The sequence below is a fragment of the Choloepus didactylus genome, chromosome 3 (genome assembly GCF_015220235.1).
Source record: "Choloepus didactylus isolate mChoDid1 chromosome 3, mChoDid1.pri, whole genome shotgun sequence".
In the NCBI taxonomy this organism is placed as follows: Eukaryota; Metazoa; Chordata; class Mammalia; order Pilosa; family Megalonychidae; genus Choloepus; species Choloepus didactylus.
In genome coordinates, this window is record NC_051309.1 from 111,557,008 (window position 1) to 111,572,648 (window position 15,641).

A 15,641-nucleotide genomic window follows, 5' to 3' on the forward strand; every position below is an offset into this window, starting at 1 on the left:
AAATATTCTGCAATCAGATAATGCTATGGATTGTACAACCTTATGAATATACTCAAAACCACTGAATTTTGCACTATAGAAGGGTGTATTTACGATAGAAATATATCTCAATTTAAAAATAATAAAAAGGAAGATCAAGCCATTCATCATGATCTGAGTAAGAAAATATTTAAAACAGAGATTAATTTTAATGATAGGAAGCCTGTTCATTAGTTGGATGTCTATGGCTCTTGATTGGACCTTTTTCTAGTTTGCTAATGCTGCCAGAATGCAAAACACCAGAAATGGATTGGCTTTTATAAATGGGGGTTTATTTGGTTACACAGTTACAGTCTTAAGGCCATAAAGTGTCCAAGGTAGCACATTCGCAATTGGGTACCTTCACTGGAGGATAGCCAATGGTGTCCGGAAAACCTCTGTTAGCTGGGAAGGCACGTGGCTGGCGTCTGCTCCAAGTTCTGGTTTCAAAATGGCTTTCTCCCAGGATGTTCCTCTCTAGGCTTCAGCTCCTCAAAAATGTCACTCTTAGTTGCTCTAGGGGTGTTTGTCCTCTCTTAGCTTCTCCGGAGCAAAAGTCTACTTTCAATGGCCATCTTCAAACTGTCTCTCATCTGCAGCTACTCTCTCAGCTTCTGTGCATTCTTCAAAGTGTTCCTTTTGGCTGAAGCTCCTCTTCAAAATGTCACTCTCAGCTGCACTGAATTCCTTCTGTTTGTCAGCTCGTTTATATGGCTCCAGTGATTTAATTTAGACCCACCCTGAATGGATGGGGTAACACCTCCATGGAAATTATCCAATTAGAGTCATCACCCACAGGGTGCATTTCCATGCAAACAACCTAATCCAAATGCTCCAACTTAATCCCCACTAATATGTCTGCCCCAAAAAATGGCATCAAAGAACATGGCTTTTTCTGGGGGACATAATACATTCAGACCAGCACAGATCTTCTGGCCATCTATAATTATTTGTTTATTTCTCACTCATGCCTTTAACTTGTGCTTCTCAGACTATTAGTGGTGTAAAGGAAATTTTTTAAAAATTCCAATTAGTGAATAATTTTTAAAAATAAAATAGAACCATTGAACAGTATGGTTGGGAGTGATTGAGATGGGAAAGTTTATGTTGTATAAATGTTACCACAATTTAAACAAAAAAGAGAGAAAAAGAGCAAATAAAGAGATAATGACAATTAAATGCAATATGTGATTCTGGATAGGATTCAGCAAGGGAAGAGAAAAGGCCCAAAGGGACATTATTGGGACATAAGGAAAAACTGGAATATAAGCTATAAGTTTTATTTCAATGTTTCATTTCTTAAACGTGAAAACAACACTTAAGATGGTTACATAAGCAGACATCCTCATTCTTAGAAAACATACATGGAAGTATTAAATGTTCAAGCAACATGATGTATAATACCCACACTCAAGTGCTCAGAGAATAGCTAGATAGATGATAGATAAATAGATGATAGATAGATAGATAGATAGATAGATAGATAGATAGATAGATAAAAGAAAGAAATGAAAGAAATGAAGAGAAAGAAAGCAAGGAAGGGAGGGAGGGAGGGAGGGGGGAAAAAAGAAACTGAAATGTGGTAAAATGGTAAAATTGGTGGATCTGGGTATCTGGGGGTTAGGGGTATGTTGCAGTTGTATGTATGGGGTTAGTATTATTTTTTAACTGTTCTGTAATATGAAAGTATTTCAAAATTAAAAGTTTTAAAAAAAGAAGAAAAAGACAAAGAAATTACTAGCAGAATGAAATTAACATGCATAAACTTACTCTGTTAAACTGCTATAATCATTCCAAAACATTTTCTCTCAATTTCTGTTCTTATTTCATCATGTACCAGGTAACAGTTTGCATACTGACACTGTCCATGGCCCACATTTTGAGCAGCATTGCCTTAGATTACATGTTCTTAAGGGTAGGGAACATTCTTTATTCTCCTTTGTTTCTCCTCGGATAGCAAAGAAGGGATATTTGGTGATTGCTGACTAAATTGGATCAACCAACCTACTTATCAATGGCAGCTTCATCAGTAATTTGAGTGATCAATGAAAGGACTACCAGATTCAGAACTCAGGGATTAGAAACTGGTTAAGATGAGCTCAACTCCTAATCAGTAACCTAAGGGGCCATGGTCATAATGACAATATTAATTATTCTTATACATTAAATGGCAAATATGCTTTTTTCATTTCATGTGTTTATTCCTTAACTCCAGTAAGTAGGGTGACATCACTTAATAAATAAGTAACATATGCTCAAAACAAAGCCAAATATAGAGACAATAACTTTAGGTTTAAAATGGCAAAGAACTTTAGTTGAACTTTGATACAGAATTCACACATTATTTACAGAAAACACTTTATAATTTTGCTAAGAATAGCCCTGATTACAGTTTGTTTTTTGTTTTTTGTTTTTTTTTTCAAATTTCTTACATAGAAGTCTAGCAATTGTGCAAATAGTCCCTAGAAGCCTATCTAACCAAGGGAATGAGGGATTTCTGAAAAAGGGGTCTGAAACTGGGCTCTGGTGGCATCTCAGATCTCAAATTCCTTTATTATTGTAAAGGACATGTAAAATACTGATTTTCAATCTCCACAAACAACTCCGCTTCAGCAAGCCTAGGGAGAGGACATTAGCTGAAAAATTCTTGGTGACAGGAGTTTTTAGGCTCAGGTATGTTCCAAATTCTATCTGAGGCTTGAAAAACTATGCCCCATCTGCTTATTCCCCTTTTCACCACTGGAGAATAAACAAGGATTCCTTGCGGGTGTCTCCTTTAAAGTGGAGATAAGATATTGAGGGTGATTTTAATGATATGGGAATGCTCAGGAATAACTAGTTCATTAATTTTCTTGTGGTATGATAGGAGCATGTTGGAAGCAATGAAGTTATTTCAGGATACTTGTTTTTCCTATTCCTTTGCTTTGTTTTGTTTGGAAATTTTTTTTTATTTTTTTTAATAAATAAAATTGATAAAAAAGTAGTAAAGTCAAGCAGTGATGTACTAGGTGCAAAGCCTGGCATGAAGGTCGCAATCATTATGCTCAGATTAAGACTGCAATCTCTTATTCCAAAATGTGTGACCATCAAAGGACAACCTTTCCAGGGAACGGTGTCACCTCTGCTTTACTTTTTGAGGATGAAGTTACTCTATTTCCTAAATGAAGAAATAAATACAATTATGTTGGTCTGGTCAACTTTAGATCCTTACATATTGTGGTGGATTTAACTGTGTACCCCAGTTTGGACATGTTCATGGTCTTGATCTGTATTCTGCTGACTGTGGACCCATTGTAAATAAGATTTCTTGCAGATGTTACTTCATTAAAATGTGGCCTAACTGAATCAGGTTGGGCTTTAATCTGAATTACTGGAGTCCTTTATAAGCAGAATGAAATTCAGACAGAGAGGGAGAGAGACATAGGAAGAAGCCGGAAGTCAACAAAACCCAGAAGAGAAGAGAAGACATAGCCATGTGCATTGCCATGCTACCACAAGATCAAGGACCAAAGATCATTGGCAGCCAGCCCCAGAACACCAGAGTCTTCTAGGAGAAAGCATCACCTTGCTGACACCATGATTTTGAACTTCTAACCTCAAAACTGTGAGCCAATAAATTCCCATTGTTTAAGCAAACTGATTGTATGTATTTGCTTTAGCAGCCAGGAAACTAAAACACCCATTAACTTATCAATTAGGTAACTTTATGTTTTTAAACTTAGAGTTCATTCTGCAATATTATACTACTGAAGAATTGCAAAGCAAGTGGAACAGCTACTTGGTTTTCTATGTAAGTTTAAGGACAGAAACTTCTTTAAAGATAGTGATTTAATAAAATGAGTTATGTCATAATACAGACAAATAGGGTAACCTGTCTTGCTTTTCTGAAAATTTATTGTGTGAAAAATTAAAAGTTTTAGGTTAGTCAAAGTACAATTATTCATCAAATTTTTTATTGTGCCACTATCTTTTTTCTTTGGTAATTAGTTATATATACAAAATAGCTATTCCTTTTGTTATATACGTGTGTGTGTGTGTGTGTGTGTGTGTGTGTGTGTGTGTGTTTGTAGAAAGAAAGAGAGGCATATTGATCAACTTTATAGGATGATTTGGAACCAATTTTTTATGTTGGAAATGGGTAAAGGGCAAGAATCAAATATTTATTCTGCCTTTCCTGTATAAACTGTATGTGCCAGTTTGGATGTATTATGTCCCCCAAATGCCATGTTCTTTGATGCAATCTTGTGGGGGCAGACGTATTAGTATTGATTAAGTTGGAACCTATTGATTAAGTGTTTCCATGGAGATGTGACTCAATCAATTGTCAGCAAGACCTTTGATTGGATAATTTCCATGGAGGTGTTACCGCATCCATTCAGAGTGGGTATGAATTAAATCACTGGAGTCATATAAATGAGCTGACAAACAGAAGGAGCTCAAAGCAGCTGAGAGTGACATTTTGGAGAGCAACTGAGAGAGACATTTTGAAGACGACTATAGAAGCAGACTTAGGCTGGCCCAGAGTTTGCTCCGGAGAAGCTAAGAGAGAACAAAACACACCAAGAGTGACATTTTGAAGAACTCACAGGAACTGAGAGAGGAGATGGAACATAACCTGGGATCAGCAGACACCAGCCATGTGCCTTCCCAGGTAAGGTTTTCTAGATGCCAATGGCCTTTCTCCAATGAAGGTACACTATTGTTGATGCCTTACCTTGGACACTTTATGGCCTTAAGATTGTAACTTTGTAATGAAATAAACTCCCTTTATAAGAGCCAATCCATTTCTGATGTTTTGCAAAATGGCAGCATTAGCAAACCGGAACACTGTACTACTGAGTAACCAAATAATAGGTGAAGGAAGCATCTTTTTATAAAAGTATTTCAGCACATAACTGAAAAACAAGTGGTAGTATATAATTAGAACAACACCCTTTTGCAACCCCCCAATTAATTAATGAATCTAGGCAAAGAGGCTTAATGGGTGCAAACGCCAGAAAAAGACAGCCAGACATTATGGGACAATGGAAACAAAACTGAGTCTGATCAAGCCCCTGGACCCAGCTGGCAATTTTCAGGAAATACAGAAGACAAAGGAATGTGTTGAACTTCATCATGATGATGCAATCACAAAAAATCCAGACTGTGGGACATCTTATATGTTAAATGACCCAGGTTTCTTCATCAAGTAAACTGTCACGCAGAGAATGGGAAGGAGGATAAGTCTATAGATGAAAAGAAACTTAAAAGACATGTCAAAATAGGCAAAATAAATTATAGTGCCTAATAATTAACCCTTAAATGATAAATCCATAAAGAAAGAAATGTTTACCGTAAAAGTCAAGATAGTGGTTACTTTAGAAGAGAAGGAAGGGGCTGTGTTTGGGGCAGATCACATGGAAGGGCTGGCCAGGCTTTATATTTTGGTCTGGGTGGTTGTTAAAAGGTGTTCAGTTTAAAATAATTCACTATGATATGCAAGTCTTTTGTGTGTTTTTTCTGGATCTGCATTTTATTTTATAATAAAAATGAAAAAAAAAAACATAAGCCTTGTGATGAAAATAAAAGCCTAATACAGCTTTATTTGGCACCTCATCACTCACATGGAAAACAACACAGAGGCTTACAGGAATATTTTCCCTGTATGATTTACTATGTAATAGCCTTTTATAAAATGAAGGGCTCTTTCCTGTACATAGAACTCAAGCTTTAAATTCCTTCCATATCTCCAAATTACAAGATGAATTGGCCCTGTGGTTGGTTATCTCATTCTGAGTTAGGTTGATATCTGACTTTACTAGCAATTAAAATTACACAAATATTTTACAGAGATTCTATGTAGAGGTTCTGGCTATTGGCTATGGCAATCTCCTGGTTTCTCTGCTTGTATTCCTGTCTCCTTACAATCCTCTCCACACTGCAACCAAAATGATCATTTTTAAAAAGCAAATGAGAATTGGCTGATCACTTTGGAAAAAAGTCTGCTAGTTTCATGTAAAGCAAGCGTATGCCTACTCTATAACCCAGCAATTCCACTTCCAGGTATTTATCTAACAGGAATGAAAATATGTGTTTCCAAACTATTTGTACAGAATGTTCTTCACAGTTTTATTCATAATTGCCAAAAGTTTAGATAGCCCAGTAATCCATCAATAGGATGAATAAACTGTGGTATGTTTATATAATGAGAGGCTTCTCTGCAATAAAAAGGAATAAATTGCTGATATATGCAAAAACATGGATGAATTTTTAAAAGATTATGTTTAAGGAAAGACACCTTACACAAAAAGAGCACTTTCTGTATGATTATATTTGTATGAAATTCTACAATAAGCCGAACTAATCGATGGTGGAAAAAATCAGTACAGTAGTTGCCTGTGGGGTATGGGTATAGGAAATGACTGGAAAAGGGAAGAAGAGAACTCTCTAAGATCACGATATCTTAATAAGGGTTTGAATTGCACAGGTAGAAGTATTTGTCAAAAGTCAGCAATCTATGCATTTCATTTCATATAAATTTTATATAAAAAAGAACTAAAAACTCTAGATAATAATATATGTGCTGAATTATTTAAGGGGAAATGTGCTGAGGTCTGTAAATTACTTTGAAATGTATCAAAAATATGATAGATTAATGGACAGATGGATAGAGGGATGAATAAATGAATAGATATGTGATAAAACAGTTGTGAGAAAATGTCAATAGTAGAATCTATTGACTTTGTTGTATGCTTAAAATTATCATAATAAAATGTTGGGCAGGGGAACAAATGAGATCATCTATTCCTCATTTAGAAACCTATGAAAACATCCCACCTCATTTAGAATAAAACACAATGTTTTATTCTAATGTGTGGCTTGCCAGGCCCTACATAATCTGGGCCCTACCTATCTCTGTTCTCATATCTGCTTTCCACTTTTTCATTCTCCTCCAATGGCCTTGGCCTTCTGTCTGTTCTTTAAGTACATCCCAAACAGGTTCATCCTCAAAGTGTCTACATAAGTCTTATGTCTACTGGAATGTTCTTCTCAAAATCTTCTCAGGGCTGTCTCCTCTTTATTTCACTGTCAGCTCAGCTGTAACCTCCACAGAGAGGCCTTCTCTTACTAACCAGTCAATACTAACATATCATGCATCCCCACATTCACACTATCTCATTAGCCTGATTTATTTTCTCCATATCCTTTACTCTTACTGAAATTATTTATTCATTTGTGAACTTCCCAAGATCTACAGGCCTTCCCAATACATGCTTGCATACTGGTATCTGCTATTCATGAGTAAATATTAGCTCACTGTCTAGATAACTAGACATATAAGGAATATAACCTTATATGAAAGAAAGATACCACATGAAGATGTATTTAAAGTAAGCATAATAAATGTCCTCAGAGGCATACAGGAGGATATTAGTAAAATAAACCTGGAAAAAGAAGTCCTAAAAGTTGAGAAATATAATTGAACTAAAGCACAATAAATTGGATAAATAGGATATTGATGTTACTGAAGAATAAATTAATGAACCAGAAGATAAGTTAAAGGAACTCTCCCAGAAAATAACAGAAAAGGGCAAAGGGATCAAAAACATATAACAAAAAACTAAGAGATATGGAGAACAGAAATAGAAATCACAACATCTTGAAAATAGACCTCAAAAGAAAGAAAATAACAATTAGAGGTGAGGAATTATTTCCCTATGAAGAAAATGTTGAGACTTCATGAGAAGACCTTTAAGAAGATCTGAATAAATGAAGATATATCATGCTCTTGGATGGGACAACTTAATTTTATAAGATTGTCAATTCACATCTAATTAATCTATAACTTCAAAAATTAAACTTATATAAAAATACCAGTCAGGCTTTATTAGGAACTTAATGAAGTAATTCTAAAATTCAAATGGAAGTCTAAATGCCCACAGATAGTTAAAGCATGTTTGAAAAAAAGAGTAAAGGGATTATTTTTTTGCCATATATTACAACATTTTATGATACAAGAAAATATACTTTAATGCAAGAATAGAAAGTGAAAGTGTATCAAAATGAACAACTCAGAAACAGATCACTGTACAAATGGGAATTTAACATGTAATGAAGGGACCACAAATCAATGGGGAAAGGAAAGACCATTGCAGTGATATCAGTGGAAAACTGAGTCACAATATGGATAAAAGACCTCACAGCATATGCAACATGGTTCCCTCAGATGACACTGTGGGACATAGTTAGCAAATGAAAGGCAGATTGAGAGAAATATGTGCAATTTACAAAACTGACAAGATCTAATATCTGGGATAGACAAGAATTGCTTCAATAAAGCAAAAAGAAGAGAAGGCTAAAGTTATGAACAGGCAGTTCACTGAGGAAGAAAGCAAACTCATCAGTGGTTAAAGACATTCAAATTGAAAGAACAGTGACTGCCACTTTCTTTCCATTAGATTTTCAAAAATTGACAAGCAGACTAACACCAAGTTTGAGCAGGGATACATTGATATAGGAACCCTCATGCCCTGCTGGCAGGAGTGTTAACTGACATTATTTTTCTGGAGAGAAATCTGGCAATCAAACCAGTCCATAGGGAACAAATTCAAGGATGCTCATCACAGCATTGTTTGTCACAAAAGGAAGCTGAAGACAATCTTACTGTCTACCACCAGGGGAAGAGGTAAGTGGGGATGAATGGACACTGTGTAGGATTTAGAAGGGCCATACTATTTTTACACACAGTTACGTGCATAGGTCTTATACCAAAAAGATGAATTTAAAAAAAGGAATAAAGAGATAAAATCTATAGGACAATAACATTTCTATATTTTTTGTTGGTAAAAAATGAACACAAAACAATCATATGTCTTTAACACAAAGAAATAAATGGATCAGGTTCACCCATTATACTGGCAGGGCTTGGGACAAGAATATGAATGGAGGGCCACATATGTCTAAATATTTTAAAGTTATAAATCAAGCTGATAAACTTAAATAGAATGTTTTACCTTCTACCTTCATAATGGTAAAAATTTAAAAACGTGTAAAGCTATGTTTTTTATATATATGACTAAAAGTAGGCAAAATATCAAAGATGAGACTGAATTTAATTAGTTTTGCACCTGTTTGGGTGTTCCCTTGATGGGCCAACAATGTTTGGCTGAGTAATTGTTTAATATTACAAAATGTCCTTCAGCTGCCATGTGCAACTGTTGCAAATAACATGCTTATTCACAAATCCTCCCTGAATCACAACTTGACCATAAAGAGAAGCAAGAAGTGGACAAAAGAGCAAAAAAATATTCAACTCTGGAAATATTTCCTTTTTCAAGATTTTATTACATTCATACTCTCTGGGAGTAAGGATTTGACAAGGCAATTTGTCTTTTCTTCTGCCTAAGGTTTTCTGCTACTCAAATACTCCCTGCATGGCAGCATGTTGTCCACTCTGATGCTGGCAACAGCACAACACTCACACTTTCAAGCATTTGGGCACAGAGGACACAGGTGACAGATACGACATATTTCCATAGGGCCTAAATGGTGTTATCCAGGAGAGTGAATGCTGAAGGCTATATATTGTGCTTTGTCAGCCCTGGGAACCAGATTTCTGAGTGTTCTCTAATAAATTTGTTTTTGTGATACTCAGGATCCTTTAAAACACAGTCTATGTAAAGGGCCAAGGGTCTTTAGATGGCATCAATCAGATACACAATAAAATATATTAATCTAATTCCTATGGGAGGCAGATGAATGAAATTAGGGAATGAGATAGATGGTGATGATCAGATAGATAGCTAGATAGATAGATAGATAGATAGATAGATAGATAGATAGATATGATACAGACGGATGGAATAGAGAGACAATGATGGATAGATGATGGATAGATGACAGAACAAGAAAGGAACCAAGTAGAATAATAATGATGGTATGCCATAAGCTGAGAAATATTATTAACTCCCTCTACCTGTAGTCAAGCAAAAGAGGAAGAAAAATGAAAAAGAATGAATCAAGTGTTGTTTGAGTTTTGACTGTTTCTTATAGCATTTTTCCAACAAAATTCCAGGAGATCACAACATGACATCCTTCACATTTGATTTGCAAAGGATGATCTAAATCTTGTCATTTTGCAGAAATATTTGAGTGCTTCATCCATTTTCCTGAGTACATTCCTTGCTTCTTTGCTACTCAAATCAATCTGTTTTGAAGTATCAATTACTCTACCATCTGGGTAGATTTTTGTCTTCTACTGATAATGGTTTAATTGTACCTGATGTTCTTCTTCCAATAAAGAATTGAGAACTCCTTCAACACTGTGTTCGACAACTTTATGTAATCTTATGTTCTTTGTGAGATTTGCAAGATTTGAAATTTCACTTTGCAATTGACTTACATTTTATTGTGGTTTCCAGAACTCAGTATGAGGCCGACAGAGAAGGCATTGGCATAGTAGACAGAAAAGTCCCTTGTGGCATTTAGAGGAAAAAGAAGCATAAATGGAGATTAATTTTGTAAGTAGAAATTCATTCTTACACATTTTCGTATTATTAAGACTTTTGCTTCTCTCTGCAAATTTGTAACTTTACTTTGGGGACTCTGTAAAGAAAACTTAGATAACAAGCAAGGACTCCCTAAATGGTTATCTCAAACTCCCTTAGGAAGTGCTATTAAATTAATTGACTGAGTTGGCAGAAAATGTTGAATTGTGACTCTCCTTAGACTACAAATATTGATCTTCTTTACTGCATGTATCTTTTAGTATCAAATAATTGCAACTTTTTCCCAATATTGCTAAATCTGACAATGGGAGGTATTATGGTATTTTAAATATGGTTACCATAAGAAACAACTAAGGAAGAATTTCAACGGGCAAGGCATCCTGAAAAAGCAAGGAAAAGTGATCATAGTGACTGCATATTCAACAAGAAAAACTCTTACTTAACCTGCTAATCAATATGGGAGTCAGGTTGTCAGCAGCATATTCAAGTGAAAATAGCAGGAATCCATACTTGAGCTACAAAAAATAACACAATCAAGCAAAAGTATACGTATGTTTCAAAGATTCTAGTAATTAGCACAATTCTGCAGATATTTTTAAAATCTTTGAACCTATGCAACTTTTACAAAAAAAATTGTTAACATAACATCTCAGCCTTACTCAAGTCTATTGTCTCATCAAGCTCTGATATTTTGAAATTTTATACCACTGAATTCCCAATCATATAGCAGCTTACTATTCAAAGTTAAGTGATTTCTTAAGCTCCTTTGACTTTTCTCTTCCACTCTATATTGGGCAATTCTTGTCTGAGGTTCAGAAGGACACAATGAAACAGAACATTAACCACTCAATCTTAGGAGATTTCATAAAAGTTTTGCGAGGAGAGCAGTTTATGCTATTATGTACAGTGAAATTTAGTACTGTTTGAAGAAGCAAAGGAACCAGTCTCTAGAGTCAAACTTCAGTAGAAATATATGTCCTACAACTATGACAACTATAACCTTCACACCAAGCCCCTGATTTCATAATCTCTGAAAATGGGAATAAAATTTGCCTTGCTTCTTGGAATAGTTGTAATCATTAAATGAGTTAATTAATAGTGTTTAGCACATCATGGGCATTCAATAAATATTATATGATCACTATTTTTATTAAAATATTTAGCATTCTTTAAACTCTATATTCTATCATTGAGATACTAGGCAGATAACTGAAAGGCAAATGAATTTTTAAATATTTTCCTCTAAAAAATATTAGAACATTAATATACAGGCTTTAAAATATTTTATTAGAAGAAGCATTCTAATATATATAAAATTATCTCATAGGTTGGCTCTCTGGCTTCCTTTAAGTCCCAGGCTTCTGTTAATAAGCAAACTGGAATGTAACTGTTTTAATAATATTTGTCATGTCACATTAACATCCTATCTATGTTTCTCTGCAGCAGCCACACAGTTTGAAGTTTCCAAAAAGACAACGACTATACAAATGTTGTTTTTTTAAATATCAACAGTATTGCAAATTTTTCTGCTTCTTCTTTGTCTTCATCTCCTTCCTCCCACCCTCCCTTCCTTCCTTCCTTGATGACAGTCCAGCAATGGCCAGGGCCAACAGTAGGCTTCCACAGGGCAGGAAGGCAGAGCCCAGCAGAGGTTGGAGCCCATAAAAGAATGTGCCTGTGCAAGGAAGGTCCAGGGGGTCAGGAGATTGGCTATATTCAGAGGAATTCAGAAAATAAGTAAATATGTTGAGGATAAGTACAGCAATATTTCTTGATTTGGGGGAAGAAAAGTATAAATACAGAAAAGATGAAAGCTCGAACATACTTTGTAGTGTTGTATTGGAATTGGAGGTATTGATGTAAACTCCGGTTTTTTAAAATACATATACCTATGTATTTTTTTCTAAGTCTGTTCGCTGAAAAAGTGGAAAAGGAGCAATACTTGAGTAGCAATAAATAAGCACATCTATCACCCAGATCTTAGTTTCCAAATACTTCTTTCCACCAAAAGGAACAAAGGCTTTTTGAAGAACTATCAATGGAATACTATTCAACAATGAAAAGGAATGGACTACTGATACATTCAACAACAAGGATAGATATTCAAAACGTAAGTTTTGCAGAAAGAGTCAGACATAAAGTGTACATATGCTATAATTCCGGTTACATGAAACTCTAAAAATAAAATAAAACAAATACATCTATGCTTTAGTCACAGAAAGCACTTGGGGTTGGAGTTGGGAGTTAGGGTGGAAATTGACCAGTGAGGGAACTTTCTGAGGCAATGGAAATATTCTGTATCTTGTTAGGGGTTTGCATTACCCAATTTTGTGCATTTGTCAAAACCCATTGAATGATACAGATTTGTGCATTTCATTGTGTTTAAATTTTACCTCAAAAAAACAAAAAAAAGAAAAGAAAAGAAAAAGGAAAAGTAAACTTTAAGCAAATATTGAATTCTGTCTAATGATATGAATGTTGAAATGTTTGGGGAGGAAACTGCACTGATGCCATGACTTACTTCAAAATACATCTTTGGTAGTTTGAAGCTGTTATGTACCCCAGAAAAGGCCATGTTCTTTTAATCCATTCCTGTCGGGGCAGACCTATTGTGGATGGGACCTTTTGATTAGGTTGTTTCAATCGAGATGTAGCACACCCAATTCAAGATAGGTCTTAATCCTTTACTGGAGTTCTTTGTGAGAGGATAAAGGACAGAGAAAAGCCAGAGAACTCAGAGAGAGAAACACCCAAGGAGAGCTGAGAGAGAAAAACCCAGAGAAGCAAAGAAGAACACACAGAAGCTGAAAGAGCCACTGAAGCCAGAAGCTGAAAGCAACAAAATCCAGGAGAGGACAGCAGATGCCAGCCACGTGCCTTCCCATGTAACAGAGGTGGCCCAGATGCCAGCAGCCTGTCTTCAGAAAAGGTATCTTCCTCTTGATGCCTTAATTTGTACATTTGCATGGCCTTAAAACTGTAAATTTGTAAACTAATAAATCCCCATTGTAAAAGCCAACCCATTTCTGGTATGTTGCATTCTGGCAGCTTTAGCAAACTGAAACAGCATCCAAAAGCAAAAGGATGGATTGATGGATGGATAGAAGGATGGATTTATGACAAAACAAATGTAACAAATTGTTAGTTGTTGACTCTAGGAGGTGAGTATTTGAGAGTTCACTCTACATTTCTTTCAAGTTTTCTATATGCTTGAAATTTTTTAATATGTTGGAGGCAGAATTATACAACTAATTTCTCTCCACATCCATAGACCCATGAAGGTGAAGCTAAGGCCTGGGAGTGAGACTGAGGGAGGCTCCTCAGACAAGACATTACTATGAATCAAGACATGGAGGTCAGCGCTTAGGGCCCTGCTGTGCATCACTCACTCTATCTCTAGGCATGTTTAAGGCCTATGAGTAATTATAATGTATAATTAGACCCCCACCACTAAATCCCTGGGTCTAATACCTTCTATTTTTAATTGAATAGCATGTCTAGACCAGACTAAAAAATGGTAATAACCTCACAATGACAGTAACTCAAACACTCACTATTTCATGAGTTTCACCTCTGTAATGGTTAGAATTAACCTGAAGGTAAATTGCCAACTGTCTGGTTTAGAGTTTTGTTTTGTTTTGTTCATTTGGATGTTTTATTCTTGTGGTGGTGGTGCAATGTGGGGAAGACTGTCCTAGGGAACTTCTAAACCAAACTTCTTTTTCCTTAATTAGCAGGCTTGAGAGACCACTGGAAAAACTTGGAGCTGGAGCCGAAACAAGCAGGTAAAGGTGTATGGTAGCTTGTGGTGCACGAACCATCAAAACTCCACCTTCACTCTGGCCACCTTTGTCTGCTCATGAACTACTTTTTTCCATTCGGGAAAGTGGGAATAGAAGTTGTCTCCTATAAGAAGCAAAGTGGAAGATAGGAGCTTCCTCTCCAGGACAGCTTCTCCAGGAAATCTCAGCTTCCGATTCACCCTCAGATATACCCTCCCCAGGGTAAATTTCTGGTAAACATTTGACTACTCAACAACTTAAACCCTAGGCATATTGTCTGTTTTTCTTTTCTTTAACTATTGCTTATTCTTTCTTTCCAGTTTGAAACTGTAAATAAAAGTTTTCTTCAAAGTGAGTATCAGTCAACACACAATCTCAGAATTATCAGAGCTAGATTATTAGGCAGACATTGACTAAGGTCCTTCAGAGATTAGATCTAAGTCACCCCAGTGACCCTGAGGGATCCTGCCTTAATTACCAGTTCCCTAGAAGTATGTCCTTTCTTCCAATCAAAATTCTTGCTGCATCATTAAACTGTGGCCTACAAGCTTTATAGTCCTCAAGATGAAACTTTTATCTCATAACAGATGATTAAGCCCTTCTGCAGTGTATTCTGCACTCCTCAATGGAGAGAATTTTCATGTTAGCCACTTTCTGCCTTCTTTTCTACCCCCACTAAATAGAATTTTGACTTTCCGTTTTATTCTGGACATGGTGCAACTGTTTCCACTTTAAATGTGACTCTTCCTCTAATCCCACCTCTCACCCCCGCCCAGTTTTTAGGCCTACTCTTGCATCTATATCCAAAGTACAAGAGAAAATAGAACTTAATGATCCAGAGCTGAGTATCTTTTTCATGATCAATCCTTGTGGTACTGCCATCTAACCTACACATGCATTTTATTAAGGAAACCTTTTACCAATGCATGTGCACGCGCATCCACACACACTCACACTCACATATGTTTTCCAGATGGCAATAATTTTGATATGGGCAGGGTTTTGGTACTTGGAGTGAAGGGTAGGGAACTAACATTTGAAAAATGCCTACTGCAATCCAACCTTACAAATGGCACGACCACTCCTTAAATCCTCATGACAGCACCATGAGACAGGCAGCAGCACCGAGGCTGAGGGGTGCCAGAGAACAAGAGCAGGCTGCTGAGTCCAGCAGATCCAGCTTGAATCCTGCCTTAGCCACTTACTCATAATGATTTAGGGAGTATTATTTAGCCTCCTTATACATTGCTTTCTCTTTTATTGAAAGAGATAAGAAGGCTTAGTTTGTAAGGTTGTTTTGAAGACAAAAAAATAGGGAATGTGAAACACCCAGCACAAGTTCAATAAGAGGAGG

General features: G+C 36.0%; 1 long non-coding RNA gene across 2 annotated transcripts; it reads left to right on the top strand.

Moving 5' to 3' along the window:
• Window positions 1–13,388: 13,388 nt before the first annotated feature.
• LOC119529715 lies at window positions 13,389–15,377 on the top strand. Of its 2 annotated transcripts, none has more exons than XR_005215923.1 (4): window positions 13,389–13,434; window positions 13,554–13,666; window positions 13,777–13,860; window positions 14,240–15,377. It is a non-coding gene; the product is annotated as an uncharacterized LOC119529715 (long non-coding RNA). The 2 variants fall into 2 exon arrangements; XR_005215924.1 differs by having other exon boundaries at window positions 14,243–15,377.
• Window positions 15,378–15,641: the final 264 nt, after the last annotated feature.